Source organism: Triturus cristatus, chromosome 1_2 (genome assembly GCF_964204655.1).
Source record: "Triturus cristatus chromosome 1_2, aTriCri1.1, whole genome shotgun sequence".
NCBI classification, from domain to species: Eukaryota; Metazoa; Chordata; class Amphibia; order Caudata; family Salamandridae; genus Triturus; species Triturus cristatus.
In genome coordinates this window covers 1,030,147,524-1,030,160,873 of record NC_140580.1, presented here as the reverse complement: position 1 = coordinate 1,030,160,873, position 13,350 = coordinate 1,030,147,524, and positions in this window count along the sequence as shown.

Below are 13,350 nucleotides of genomic sequence, written 5' to 3'. Positions count from 1 at the left end.
CCCTGCCTGTCCACATGCCATGCCCCTATCCTCTTGCTCCTGTCCTACATGGTCCATTGTACTGCCACACCCTTCTGCCCTCCCTGGTCTGTTGTGCTGCAACTGCTCCTCCTGCCTGCTCCGTGCGGTCTGTTGTGAGGCCCCTTCCCCTGAACTTGCTTGTCTGTGCACAGGTCCTGACCCTCCCTTCTATCCTCCATCGTCCTTTGTGCATGCCCCTGCACCCTCCTTCTTGCCCATCATAGCCATTGTGCTACCACTAACCCTCCCACTTGCCATGCATGGTCTTCTGTGCTGCCATGTCCCCTCCCACCTTTCCTGTGTGGTCAGTTAGCTGTCCCTGAACCCCTCCCACCTTCCCTCCATGGTCTGTGTGTATGCCATCACAGGCTCACTGTTGCTCTTCATGGTGTGTCTTGCTTCTAGTGCCTATCCTGCCTGACCTCCATGGCTATCTTGCTGCTCCTGCCCTGCCCCCTTGCCCCCAGCCCTCTGTTTACATGTGCAGACCCCTACTCCATCCCTCCTGGCTTGTCTGTTCCATTGAAATGCCCCTGATCCATCCCTCCTGCCCTTTATGGTCTGTTATGCTCCAGCTTTCTCTCCTGTCTGTCCATTATGGTCCTGCCTCTTGCCCCTCTGTTCTCTGTTGTCCATGTGCATGGTCCTGTCCCCTCCCTCTTGCTTTCTATGGATTGTTGTGCTGCACTCCCGTCCCGCATGACCTGTGTGGTGTATTGTGCTGCTGCAAACCCTGATGCCTGCCCTGCAGGGTCAGTTTGGTGCACCTCTCCATGTCCCTCCTGTCCTCTATTATCCAAGTCCATGTCCCTACCCCATTTCCTTCCATGATCCAATGTACCATACTTGCGAACATTTTGAACTTGGTAAGAGGGAGATTTTGAAAAAAAACTGGGGTATTGATATTCCCCTTTGAGTTACATTGAAAAAGAGGAGATTGTAGACAGGAGACAGATAAAATAAAGCCCATTTGAGCTTAAAAACATTGGACGTTTCCTGGCTGAATCGGGTCTGTTGGCATGTATGGTTGTACTACCATTGCCTCTTCCTTCTGCCCACAATGGTCTATTACATTGCCACAGCCTCTCTTGCAAGTCCTGTATTGTTGGTTTGTTGCCCCTGCCCCCATTTCCATAGTCTGTTGTGCTGCCACGGCCCTTCCTGCCTGCTCAGTGTGGTTAAATTGTTGCCTTTGCACCCTCCTACCTGCCTTCAATTTTCAGAGTCCGTGCCCCTGGCCTCTGCCTCTCAACAGTATCCTAATGAACAACTAGATTGCTAACATTCTATATTTATTACAAAAGTGTGGAACGCCTGACGTCATCTTGATGTAATCAAAACTGTAATACCTAGAGCATTTCCTTTAGAAATTACATATATGAGAGGGTCTTATTGGCATCAAGATTATGGTTAGTGCTCTAAAAGACTAAAATAAGGACATATTTTCTGAGTTTTCAAATAGCGAGAAAGCACTTTTAAATTATTTGTTACCTTTATGTTTTTTTATCCAGTTGACCACTTGATTAAATGTTGCGCTTAGGGGAGAGGATGTGGTGTTACTTCCAGAACTGCAGACTTTGCAACTGGGGAACCAGGTTGGAGTTTCTGCTTCAGCTCGACATTCTGTGATTCTGGTCAAATCACTTAGTCTCCCCATGTCTACAACCAAAATGAATTTGTTCTTGTGTGATGTAACCAATGCTCATGTAAAGCACTCCAATACCTGACAAGTCTGCACTATATAACACTGCAAAAACACAAAATAATAAGTGTTTTGCACACTTCTGTCATTGGGCTATATTTGGGCTACATCTGGGTGATTTTGGGCTACATTTGGGCTCTTTTGTCTCCGGTGGCCATCTTGGGAGATTTATTTGTTATGAAGTTTCCTAATTTCCTCATGTACTGCAGTCTCCTCAGTAGGAAATGCTTTCAGTTTTTTACTTTGATTCCATCATGAAGGTATTCAGATATGTCACACATTTGCCATAAATTCTGAATGTTAGCACTCTAGTTGCTCATTAGATCACTGTATAAAACTACTGTTCACCATGGAAGTCTGCTCCTGGTATTAAAAGTACATGTTTCAGTCTGCATGTCAGAATTTTTTAATGAAATAGAAGAGGATTTGAGAAGTCACTCAAAATGTGCCCTCATTTTCTTTCTTCAGCATTAATCATAATTTCTATGGCAAAATGAACCCCCTCATTGTGTTCCTTTTTAAATTAAATGTTTTAAGTGTTACCAGTTTATTTCAATCAAGATGGCTTCAGGTGTGCCATACTTTTGTCATAATGAAGACAGTAAGCGCTCTAGTTGTTTTTAAGAACACTCTGGGACATTCTGTCATTGGGCTATACTTGGGCTACCTCTGGGTGTTATTTGGGCTACATTTGGGCTCTTTTGTCTCTGGTGGCCATCTTGGCAGACTTATTTGTTATGAAGTTTCCTAATTTCCTCATTTACTGCAGTCTCCTCAGTAGGAAATACTTTCAGTTTTTTACTTTGATTCCAAAGGCATTCAGATGTGTCACACATTTTCCATAAATTCAGAATGTTAGCACTGTTTTTGCTCATTAGATCACTGTAGTAAAGCTACTGCTCACCAGGGAAAACTGCTGCTGGTATTGAAAGTGCATGTTTCAGTCTGCATGTCAGAATTTTTTAATGAAATAGAAGAGGATTTGAGAAGTCACTCAAAATGTGCCCTAATTTTTCTTTCTGCAGCACTAATCATACTTTTTATGGAAAAATGAACCCCCTCATTTTGTTCCTTTTTAAATTAAATGTTTTAAGAGTTACCACTTTAATCCAAGCAAGATGGCTTCAGGTGTGCCATACGTTTATCATAAGTAGGACTGTTAGCGCTCTAGTTGTTCTTTGGAACACTCTGGGAAGCTGCAGTAGAACACAAAGGAACCAACTGACAGTCTCTGCCCTTGTTTGATGTACATGTTTTACTGAGAATGTCAGACTTCATTCTCACATGACTGATAAAGATAATGTGAATTTACAGAAAATAAGCTCTCAGTTTAGCTTCTAGATCACCTTCCAAACCTCTGTGGGAAAAGCATGAGAAAATATTTTTCTCTCAATCATGATATCCCAGCAGAAGGCTTTTTCACATGCTGAAATCACCTTAGAACATACCACAATTCCTAAAATGAGTATGGTACCATCAACAAATGATTTATAATGTAACTAAAGTCTTAAAACCTTCTATTAACTGCAATGCTTTTTAATGAGGTGCTATCATGTATATTGGTCCCAAGATGGCTGCCAACACTTCTTGGATGAAGTGCTGACAGCCAATCAGATCTCAGGATGAGATGTGTGGTTAGGCTCCGCCCACATATATATATATGATTTTATTTTTGATTTTCTCAGGAACTACTGAACAGATTGACACCAAACCTGCAAAAGGCACATCCCTGACCTGAGGACTACCTCTCTGCCAAATTTCAAGTAATTCTGTTCAGCCGTTCGGGCTGTACCTTGGACTAAAGGTCCCTATGGAAAATTGCATGGGGAAAACGCGTTTTGGGACCCCCCTTTTTTCTCAGCCCCCGCTTGACAAATCCCCCCGAGACTTTCAGGGTAGGAGCGGAGCAGAGCGCCCCACCTATTTTGAACATTTTGCGAGGATTCGTCAACCGGCGCCAAAGTTATTCCAAATAGAATGTTGCGGATTTCCTATGGAAACACGGTCCTAACTATAACTATCTACTACTGGCGACCGCCAGTAGATAATATATATATATATATATATATATATATATATTGTTCAGCGCAGAAGCAGCACTAATGAATTCACGCATTACAGCAGGTTGTGATTGTCTAAGATACAGATAGACACATTTACAAAATAGGAGTAAGCAATTTTAGCTGTATTTAAAAACCAATTGGCACAACATATGAGATTTTAATTGCTACGTTGTCTCTTTCTGTTACAACTATGTAAGTACTTTACAACTACTTAACCAACCATGGCTGTTGCTGCTTTCTTTTAACATATTGTGATTTTATAACAATTGTTTTAGTATTTAACAGCATATTTATATATTTATACACAAATTCATTTATTTATTGATTGTGTTTTAATGCGTGAAATTTGCACATACAATTGAACAACATTTGCTGCTTGAAGTAACTTTTCAGTTACTATGCATTTGCACTTTGACTTTGTGTCGTCATATCCCTGCACCTATCCCTTTAAAGGTCTCTGTTTGATTACGCAATGCGTCATGTGATCAAGACCCGAGTTGGGGTCGAAACGCGTAATGGCAGACTTGCTTGGCACATAAATAAATTTGGAATTTGCACTGATCTTTGGTGGTCCGCTCTTCGTCCTTTGGTCCATGGGAGACTGGTGTTGGTGGCGAATCTCGTCTATCTACAGTACCGAGTTGCTTCAGCGGTACAAGCGGAACCCCTCCCCTGATTGGGCACAGCAGCAGGAAGCAGCCGGTTCTGGTCACCCGGAACTGATTACCGAAACTCCGGCGAGGAGCAAGCTGCGAGAGCCCCTGATTACTGCATATTGACCTGCCTTACATACTGAAGTCGGTGTAACCCGTGTTGGCTGACCGGGTGGAGTGCCAGGCATTCGGCTAAGGTAGGATCGAGCAGATACGTCAGTGGGGGAGTGTGCACGGCGCTTAGTCAGGACACTGTTCCATGAGGCTAGCGACCGCTTCCATATAATTCATCTAGAGCCACATCTTTTAAGCAACGATGTCTGCCGACGCTTTGCTCAATCGTGAGGGGGCAGCTACTTCAATGTTCAATGATTCCCCGGCTGGGGGGGCCACAGCTGTTATACATACAGGCATTATGTCATCAGGAAGTCCTACTGCCAGAGACATGTTCAAAAAACTTGAAAAGTTAATGCGCTCAGAACAGTCCAAGTGGTGGGAGCATAAATCACTGTCCCGCTACTTGGAAGTCGGGCGAGTGTCGAGGGGTCTGAGAATCACTCTAGCCCCAAGCTACGAGAATCCTGACCCTGCAATGCTCACTGAATGGGCTGAAACAAATTTGGAATCGTCCAGCAAACTCATGGCTATATTGGTTAAATACGCCGAAAGTGACCGCGCCAAGTTACAAGCCCAAGTGGAAGAGTTGGAGGTGGAAATTGGCAAATTGGAACAAACGGAGCACACCACAAAAATGAGAGAAGATATGTTGGCCCGTTTAAGTAAAGATGAAGATATCATCAAGAGGCGCAAAACTTTTAAATTTGAGAGACACAAGGCAGATTATCAAAACGGGCAAGTGTTCACATTTGCCCGCAAATATGACGCAGTCAAAGCGAGAGCAAATAGACCTCTTCAAAGAAACACCAGTAATGCCACTATAGCATCTACCTCAGTTTCGGATTTGAGTTCAGCTGCCGAAAGCGAACCAGAAGGCGATGCCTCAAGGGTACATACCCTGGGGTTTACCAAACTGTCTTTGGCACAGGAAGTGGACTGCCTGTGTCAGGACAGAAGGGACACTCTGAGACCACGGGGAACTCTTGGCAGCGTAACCAAAAACTCAACTTCAAACGCAGCGAAAGAAGAAAATGCCACAAAAGAAGGCAAAGATGTTGGCAAAAAACCATCGAGGGGCAGATGAAATCGATTTCAAAACCGCAAGCAGGGACATGCTCAAACTTTGAAACAGTAGTCAATCTCACTAATCTACAGCTAACACCTGCAGAAAAGCGGATTTTGGGACTTGGCTTATCATATAGCCCACCATGCAATTTCAATTATGCGGATGTCCGTATGGACACGTTCAAGTTTGTGAGGAAATTGAAACTCAACAAATTCCACTTACTACGACCAAAAAGGAAAACAGCAGCCATCACGGAGGGACTGACTAAGAGTCCGACATTGCTGACATCTGAAGACTATGGTCTAGTTCAGGATGCTTGGTCCCTTCAAAATGAACAGGAACAGGAAACATTCACCATGGACCAAGAACCTTTGATCAATAGAGGGTCCTGCACTACTCCCTTTAAAGCCAAATCTGTTTTTCAGCCGACCACGTTACATGATAATTTAGATACCTATCATGAACTAGTCATCAAAGATCTGAAAAAGTTATATTTTACAACTAACCGAGCTTGCCATAGTATAGACAAACAAAATATTTGTTACAAACAGCTAATGAAGAAACTACAGTCCGACAACAACATCATTGTGAGGCAGGCAGATAAGGGCGGAAATGTAGTTCTATGGCTAAGACAACTCTATATGGAAGAAGCTACACAACAGCTGGCGGATCTGGCGTGTTATAGAAAAAGTAATGTCCATGTTGTCAGAACGGCTTGGAATGAACACTATCACAAACTATTGGCTTGGAAAAGTGCAGGACTAATAACCAACGATGAATATCGATTTTAAAAAAAAGAACATCCGGTTATTCCTACTCTCTATTTAATACCGAAACTCCATAAACGTAGTGATAAACCACCCGGAAGGCCCATTATTTCTGCCATTGGGAGTATAATGGAAAATACGTCTAAATACGTAGACTTCTTTTTACAAGATTGGGTCAAGGGCTTGGCATCCTACGTTCAGGACACCTCGGATTTCCTACGGAAAATTGAACATGTGATATGGGGTCCTGAGATGTTCCTAATCACCTTAGATGTAACATCACTGTATACTTCTATTAGGCACCTGGATGGCCTCAAAGCTGTGGAACATTACTTGAACCGACGTCCAATGAACTACTCTTTGCATAACAAGATGATAATTGCTATGATACAGGGATGCTTGGAACTAAATTTCTTTCTGTTTAATAATCAAATTTATCAGCAGCTTAGAGGAGTCGCGATGGGGGCCTGCTTCTCCCCCAGCTATGCCTGCTTACATATGGGGATGTGGGAGGAGCAGGTCCTCTGGGGAGAGAATAGAGAAACCATGGACGAACATGTCATTATATATCTGCGATATATAGACGATCTATTTCTGATTTGGAGGGGTACTGAGTTGAATGCCAAAGACTTTGTGGATTCTGTGAATGATAACTGTTTCAATCTCCAGTTTACATCAACCATTAGCACCATGTCGGTTTGTTTCTTAGATGTAGAGGTCTATGTAGATGGAGGAAATTTGGCCACTAGATTATTCAGAAAGCCGACAGCAGGCAACACGATCCTGCATGCAACTAGCCACCATCCGCATCATCTAATACGCAGCATCCCATTTGGTGAGATGCTGCGTATTAGACGAATCTGCAGCACAGACCTGGAATGTGAGAGTGCACAGGAAGCTTGCAGGCAGAGATTTTTAGCTAGGGGCTATGCGAACAAGATCATTGACAGTGCCATCAGAAGAGAGGCACTTACCTCCAAACCTAAGATGTCAGGGTGCAACTTAACAGATACTTCATTGCAACCCAGGGTTATTTTGACATTTAACAACCAGCATCAGGAACTTAGGAAAATCTTTTACCGAAACTGGAATCTGATACAAGGGGATCCAGTCATTGGTAAGTTAGTTCCAGTAAAACCTGCATTGACATTTAGAAAAGCACCGTCAATGAGCAGCTCCCTGGTAAGAAACAGTCCAGAAGTAGTAGCCCCCAACACTTGGTTGGCACAGTGCAAGGGCTTTAGAAAATGTCCAACGTGCAAAGCATGCCAATTTGGTTGCAACAAAACCCATTATTGCAGTCCATTCAAGCAAGATCCCATTATGATCAATAAGAGGTTGACTTGTAAGACCGAATTTGCGGTTTATGTGCTGGAGTGTCCTTGTGGGCTCAAATACATCGGAAGTACCAAACTTCCGGCCCACAAGAGAATACTCCAGCACATAAGAGCAATTAACTGCAAAGATCAGACGTACCCAGTCGCTAGGCACTTTGAGTTGAAACACGATAGCAATCCCACTTATCTTAAATATTATGTAATTGATACTATATTACCACTGAAACGTGGAGGTAATCGAGAAGCCAAATTGCGCTTACTTGAAACCCGTTACATCTTAGAATTAGATATGAAACTGTGGAAATATGGATTTTTCTGATCAGTTATGTCCCCTATCTTGGACCCCAACGGTTTCATGTATGAATCACAAGTACATGTATGCTCCCTCCAGTTCCAGTTATGAAGACGCAAACACATGTGCGTCCACCGTCAACATGTCCTCTTTCAGATCCGCCATGAATAGGCCGGATATTCCATTCCTAAGTATGAAAGGCCACCGGCTTTATATGGTTCACTTATGCCATTTTACAGTCCAGGCAAGTAGGCCCTGATTCTGTCATCAAGCTTTTCTTGCTTTCTGCCTCTGAAGCTCCAGTCTGAGCCTGCATCTGTGACCATGAACTTTGTCTCATTCCCTGCGCGGCTCACGAAGCCTGACATCAGCCTGTTGCCTGCCAAGAAACTGTATTTCACCTTCGAAATTATATGCTCCACTCCCTGCCCAATGCATTCCTGTCTAGTAGTTTCAGTAAACATTCTTCCAGCTACTGAGCAAAGGCCCGGCTTCTCCGTCTTTATGCAAGTAATTCATAGCCTTATTATTATGGAATATTTCTGCCCTCGCATCTAGTGTAGACACTTAGATGCTTGTACACGCACTAACAGTCAGAATAGTCAGTATAGAATAAGATTCTACTCTAAGAGACCTCTCTTTTGGATAACATGGTTCTTTAAACATAGGATGTTAGATATGATTTGGGGATTAGGTTGACTTGACCCTCCAGACTTCTGTCGCCACATGTAGAGCTAAATGTCAAGTCCCCTTCACCCCCTAGTCGCACGTCAATCACACGTCATACTGCTGCGCGCGCATCTCTGCCAAGTATTTCTGCTGACATTGCGAAATTATTTCATAGGTCCACCCATATGTGACATCACAACCAATGACGTTTCCTTGTTACTCCCAATTAAGCCTCCTTCAGCTACGCATGTGAAATGTTATCTTTGCTATCAATTGTTACGCCTCTTGCATTGGCTTCACTGTAATGCCTATTGTATAAAAGTGAATAATTATCAATAATGTATGTACTTCACTTCCTGAACCTCCGTGGTGATGGAACCTGGAGACCACGATTCCGAATCGTATATTGGAATAAAGCCCATTACGAACCTCTAATACCACGGATTCTGCCTCTTATTTATTGAGCTATTTTTATTATGTTCTGTATCAAATTAAGTCCCGGTAATTAAATTATTTACCACATGAATGGCGCCCGAATAGGGACACTTTCTCATCTCACGCGCCGGTGGTGCGTTGCAGGCCCGGTCTCCTGCCACAGCTGGACGGACAACAACGCGTACCAGCAGGATTTCCTGTATCTCCCTCCGGTCAAGCGGGGGCGACTGAGGCTGCGATCAACACCCAGACGAGGCGGTGAGAAGTGCGAAGTATCCCGACCAGAGCCTAGCTGAGAGAGCAAGATCCGAGGTATACAGAGGCCCACCAGTTTCCGAAAGTCCCGAGTCGAGTCCAGTTTCCGAAGTGTTCGAGTCGAGTCCAGTCCGGTTCAAGTTCAGTTCAGTTTCCGAGGCCTTCCGTTTCCGAGCTACCCGGTGAGTACCATTACTGGGGAGGCGTTCTGACGTGCACATAGGTTGTGCCGGTCAAGACGGGTTTGGGTACACAAATCCGGTCTGCACTGTTTCAGCAGTGTATCTGTACTGTTTAGCAGTATATCTAGTATATCTAGTATATAATTTCAGAATAATTCAGTTAATGCCGAGTATTATGTTCAGTAATTAAGTTTCCTTAGATCGTATCATCATTGTGCTCACTTAAATGTTAAATGTTAAATGTGTTAATACGTTCTGCATATTGTGGTATGAATGACTGTTCATTATCGTGTTTATTGTATTAAGTTTGTTCAAGATCAAGTATCAGATCAGTTCTCAATATGCCGCTCTTTTCGAAATTAAGACAGATCACAACTAGAAAAGGGGTACTCGAAGAAGCTGTTCCTATTCCTCCTAGGGACACTCCAGGGTACTTCATGTATCATAAACACGCCTTAGACGCTATATTATTTCTTGATTTATGGGTAGACTACACTAAGGAATTACCAGAAAGTCAGAGGTGGCCCGCGGCTGGGACCTGGGATGCAGAGAGCATCGTGAAAGTAGAGGAAGAATTATGGAAAAAGAAAGCTAGACAATCACAGAAAGACGCCATTGAATTATGGCGTAAAGAATCGTATAGGCGTACAGAAAAAGCACGTAGACAGGAAGAGAAGAGTAAAGAGAATTCAAATGAAGTCCGAGAAAATCTATTAATTGAAGAAGGTGCACGAGTGAAATCAGAACAAGTAGACAGACAAAGACATGCCCTTATGAAGGGTATGTATCCCCTTCTGGCCGAGGGATTACCTAAGGCTACTGCGGGGATACCAAAAGACTTGCCACCCCCATTATTTCCAATAAAGGTACATCCCAAGGGGCATCCTAGAACCGCAGAAGATGTTTTTCTTTCCTCATATTTAGATGACGCAGCTCCCGAGTACGCTAATTCCGCCCCACATAGACCACCTGCCAGGGAGGTTCAACACCGAGATCCAGTATCTGTATCTCTACAGCAACAAATTCCGACACAAGTTCCGGCAAGCACATCTGGTTCTACATCTGTTCCTACAGCTACTTCTATAGCTGTGTCTACACCTATAGTTGCTGTATCGCGTTCAACGAATCCTTTCACGCCCGATACCCCAGATGGGGCTACGGGAGGTGCTACCAACATTTTTTCTACGCCACCCAGAATAAATAAACTTACCTTTCAAGAATCTGCACATTCACGTACCCCCAAACTCATAAATGCCCGTACGCTTAAGGAACTTCTTATAGATTGTAGATATGACCCTGTGCCCGGAAAAGAGGACGAAATGACCCTGGCATCATTACGTATCAGACGAGCTGCGGTGTATTTAGGGAAGTTACCAGGAATGACTATGCATCTAGATAATATATACCATTTTGTCCAAACAGGGCGAGATTCTGAATGTATTAACAGAGCTATGGAATACCAGAAAGTGGAAATACAGGGGGAACTGTTACGTTTCCTCATAAATTGTGTGATCAGAAATCAAGACCGACCGGGGGTAGACCCGGAAGCAATGCAAATTCTTACCAGATGGAGCCAGAATATATCAGAAGGGAGACATGATAAGCAAAACTGTATAATAGCCATGTGCCGAAAGATCCGTAAAGAAATAGAACGCCTACACGAAGAGAGATTAGCGGTAGACCAGTTTGAACAAAATGAGGAGGAGGAAGGATCAGGACTGCCCACAGGACAGTCAGAAACCATAGCCTATGTAGGTAGAGGAAGATCTTGTAATAGTACTAGATGTCTTACTGACCCGATACGTCCGATATGTCTAGAAAATAACAGGAATTTTCAAACACCTATAATAAATATAAGGTCCCCCGAGCATTCGTTCCAAGCCGCTGACAAATTACTGCGAGAACGAAGGGGTTATCATTTTCTCGATTCTATGGATGAACAAGAATTAGCCAGGTCAGCCGTTCATTGGGTTGACAGTCCCGGAAAGTATGATGATGATACAGTAGCACACACATTTTTGAATCTCACCCCAGATGAACAGCGTTTAGCTGGGATTTATATGATTCAACAACTTCTTATACTATATAAAAGCCAACATTCAGATCCTGGTCCCTTACCTGATATATTGACTGAATTACTCACGAATAGATGGAGAGGTTCAGGTACTAAGCTAATTAAAGAAATACTAGAATCAAGAAAGCAGTACATTCTTTTTATATGCCCAGAACATGTCTCACTGCCCATTAAGGAAAGAACCACGTATTACATGGACAGACAGAATCCCTTACGAGAAGTACACCCAATAAAAGGCGAGGACAATGAGTTTAAACGTGTATTTGTATATACGCCCATATCGAAAATAGAATTGTTAGAAATGAAGAAAGTGGTACCCAGTCATGACAAAGACCCAGCGGGTTTCCACCGAGAAATTAAAGACATGTTACTCATGGGAGAGTATACCTATCCCGACATTATGACCATATTAAAGGTATTGATGCCTGCTGGCATTTATGAAAAACTCAAGGAAAAAGAGTGGGAGACCAAAAGATAGACTGGACAGCATTAGAAAATGAAGAAAAGGCCCGAGGTCCAGGTTCGGGGCTTGGGGACAAAACTAAAGCACTACCAGGTTTACTAGTACAGGTACTGCCACGTTTATTAACCACGAAAAAGGAAGACTGGGGTGCAATTTCAGCCTGTAAACAAAAGCAAGATGAAGACACTAGTGATTTCTATGCACGATTTGAAAAATGTTTTGGTATAAATAGTGGCATAAAAGCAAGTAGCGAATCATACCCACATCTGTTTGTGACAAAATTAGTTGAAAATTCCTTGCCCCAAGTGAAGAATAGAGTATTAAAATTCGAGAGTACCTGGCAAGGTAACACCCCATCACAAATGTTACAAATGTTACAGTATCATCACAATAGAATTAGAGAGGAACAAGATAATGAACAAAGACGCATGAAAGACACGAAAATGAAAATGCTAGTCTCCCAGACAGTTCCAGCTGAAGGACATAAAAAGGGTACGACACATTCCGGTGATTCAGCAGGACCTGTAAAAGGGACATGCAACTATTGTAAACAACCAGGTCATTATGTACACGATTGTCCAGTCCTGAAGCGTAATATCGCCACAGGTATTACAAAAGAAAGACCACGGCCACTTAGACAGGATCAGAATGAACAAGGAGCCTCGCAGCATGCACAGTCCATGCCAGCCCCACAACAGTCTATACAGTTTGTGCCAGCTGCACCTGCGCTGCCTGTTGCTGCCACACAAACCATGACACGACAGCTGTACCAGACCGCACAGTATGACTATCCTGATTATCAACGATATGCATGAAACAGCCTAGAGAGGGAAGTTGACTTACCCCTTATCGAGGTCCCTGTAGACCAAGAAGGACCTTATGTACATAGTGAATTATTAGGTCAAGATAGAAAATTTTTACTAGATACAGGGGCAAGTCGAACAACCATAAAACGTAGTGAAGTTCCAGGGGCACCCCTCTCAGGCTCACAGAATATTTCCCTTGGTTTTTCAGGAAAACCTATTGTTAATGAAGTATCACAGCCTCTTCCACTTACGATAGGACCTTTGACCCGAACTACAGATTTATTGCTCACTAAATCCTGTCCAGAAAACCTGTTAGGTATAAAAACACTGAAAGCTCTAGGAGCTATAATATGTTGTTCTCCGGAAGGAGTAAGATTGTTTTTACGTGATTTTAAAGGTCACTATGTGTCTAGAGACATGGATCCCGACTACAGACTTTACCTACACA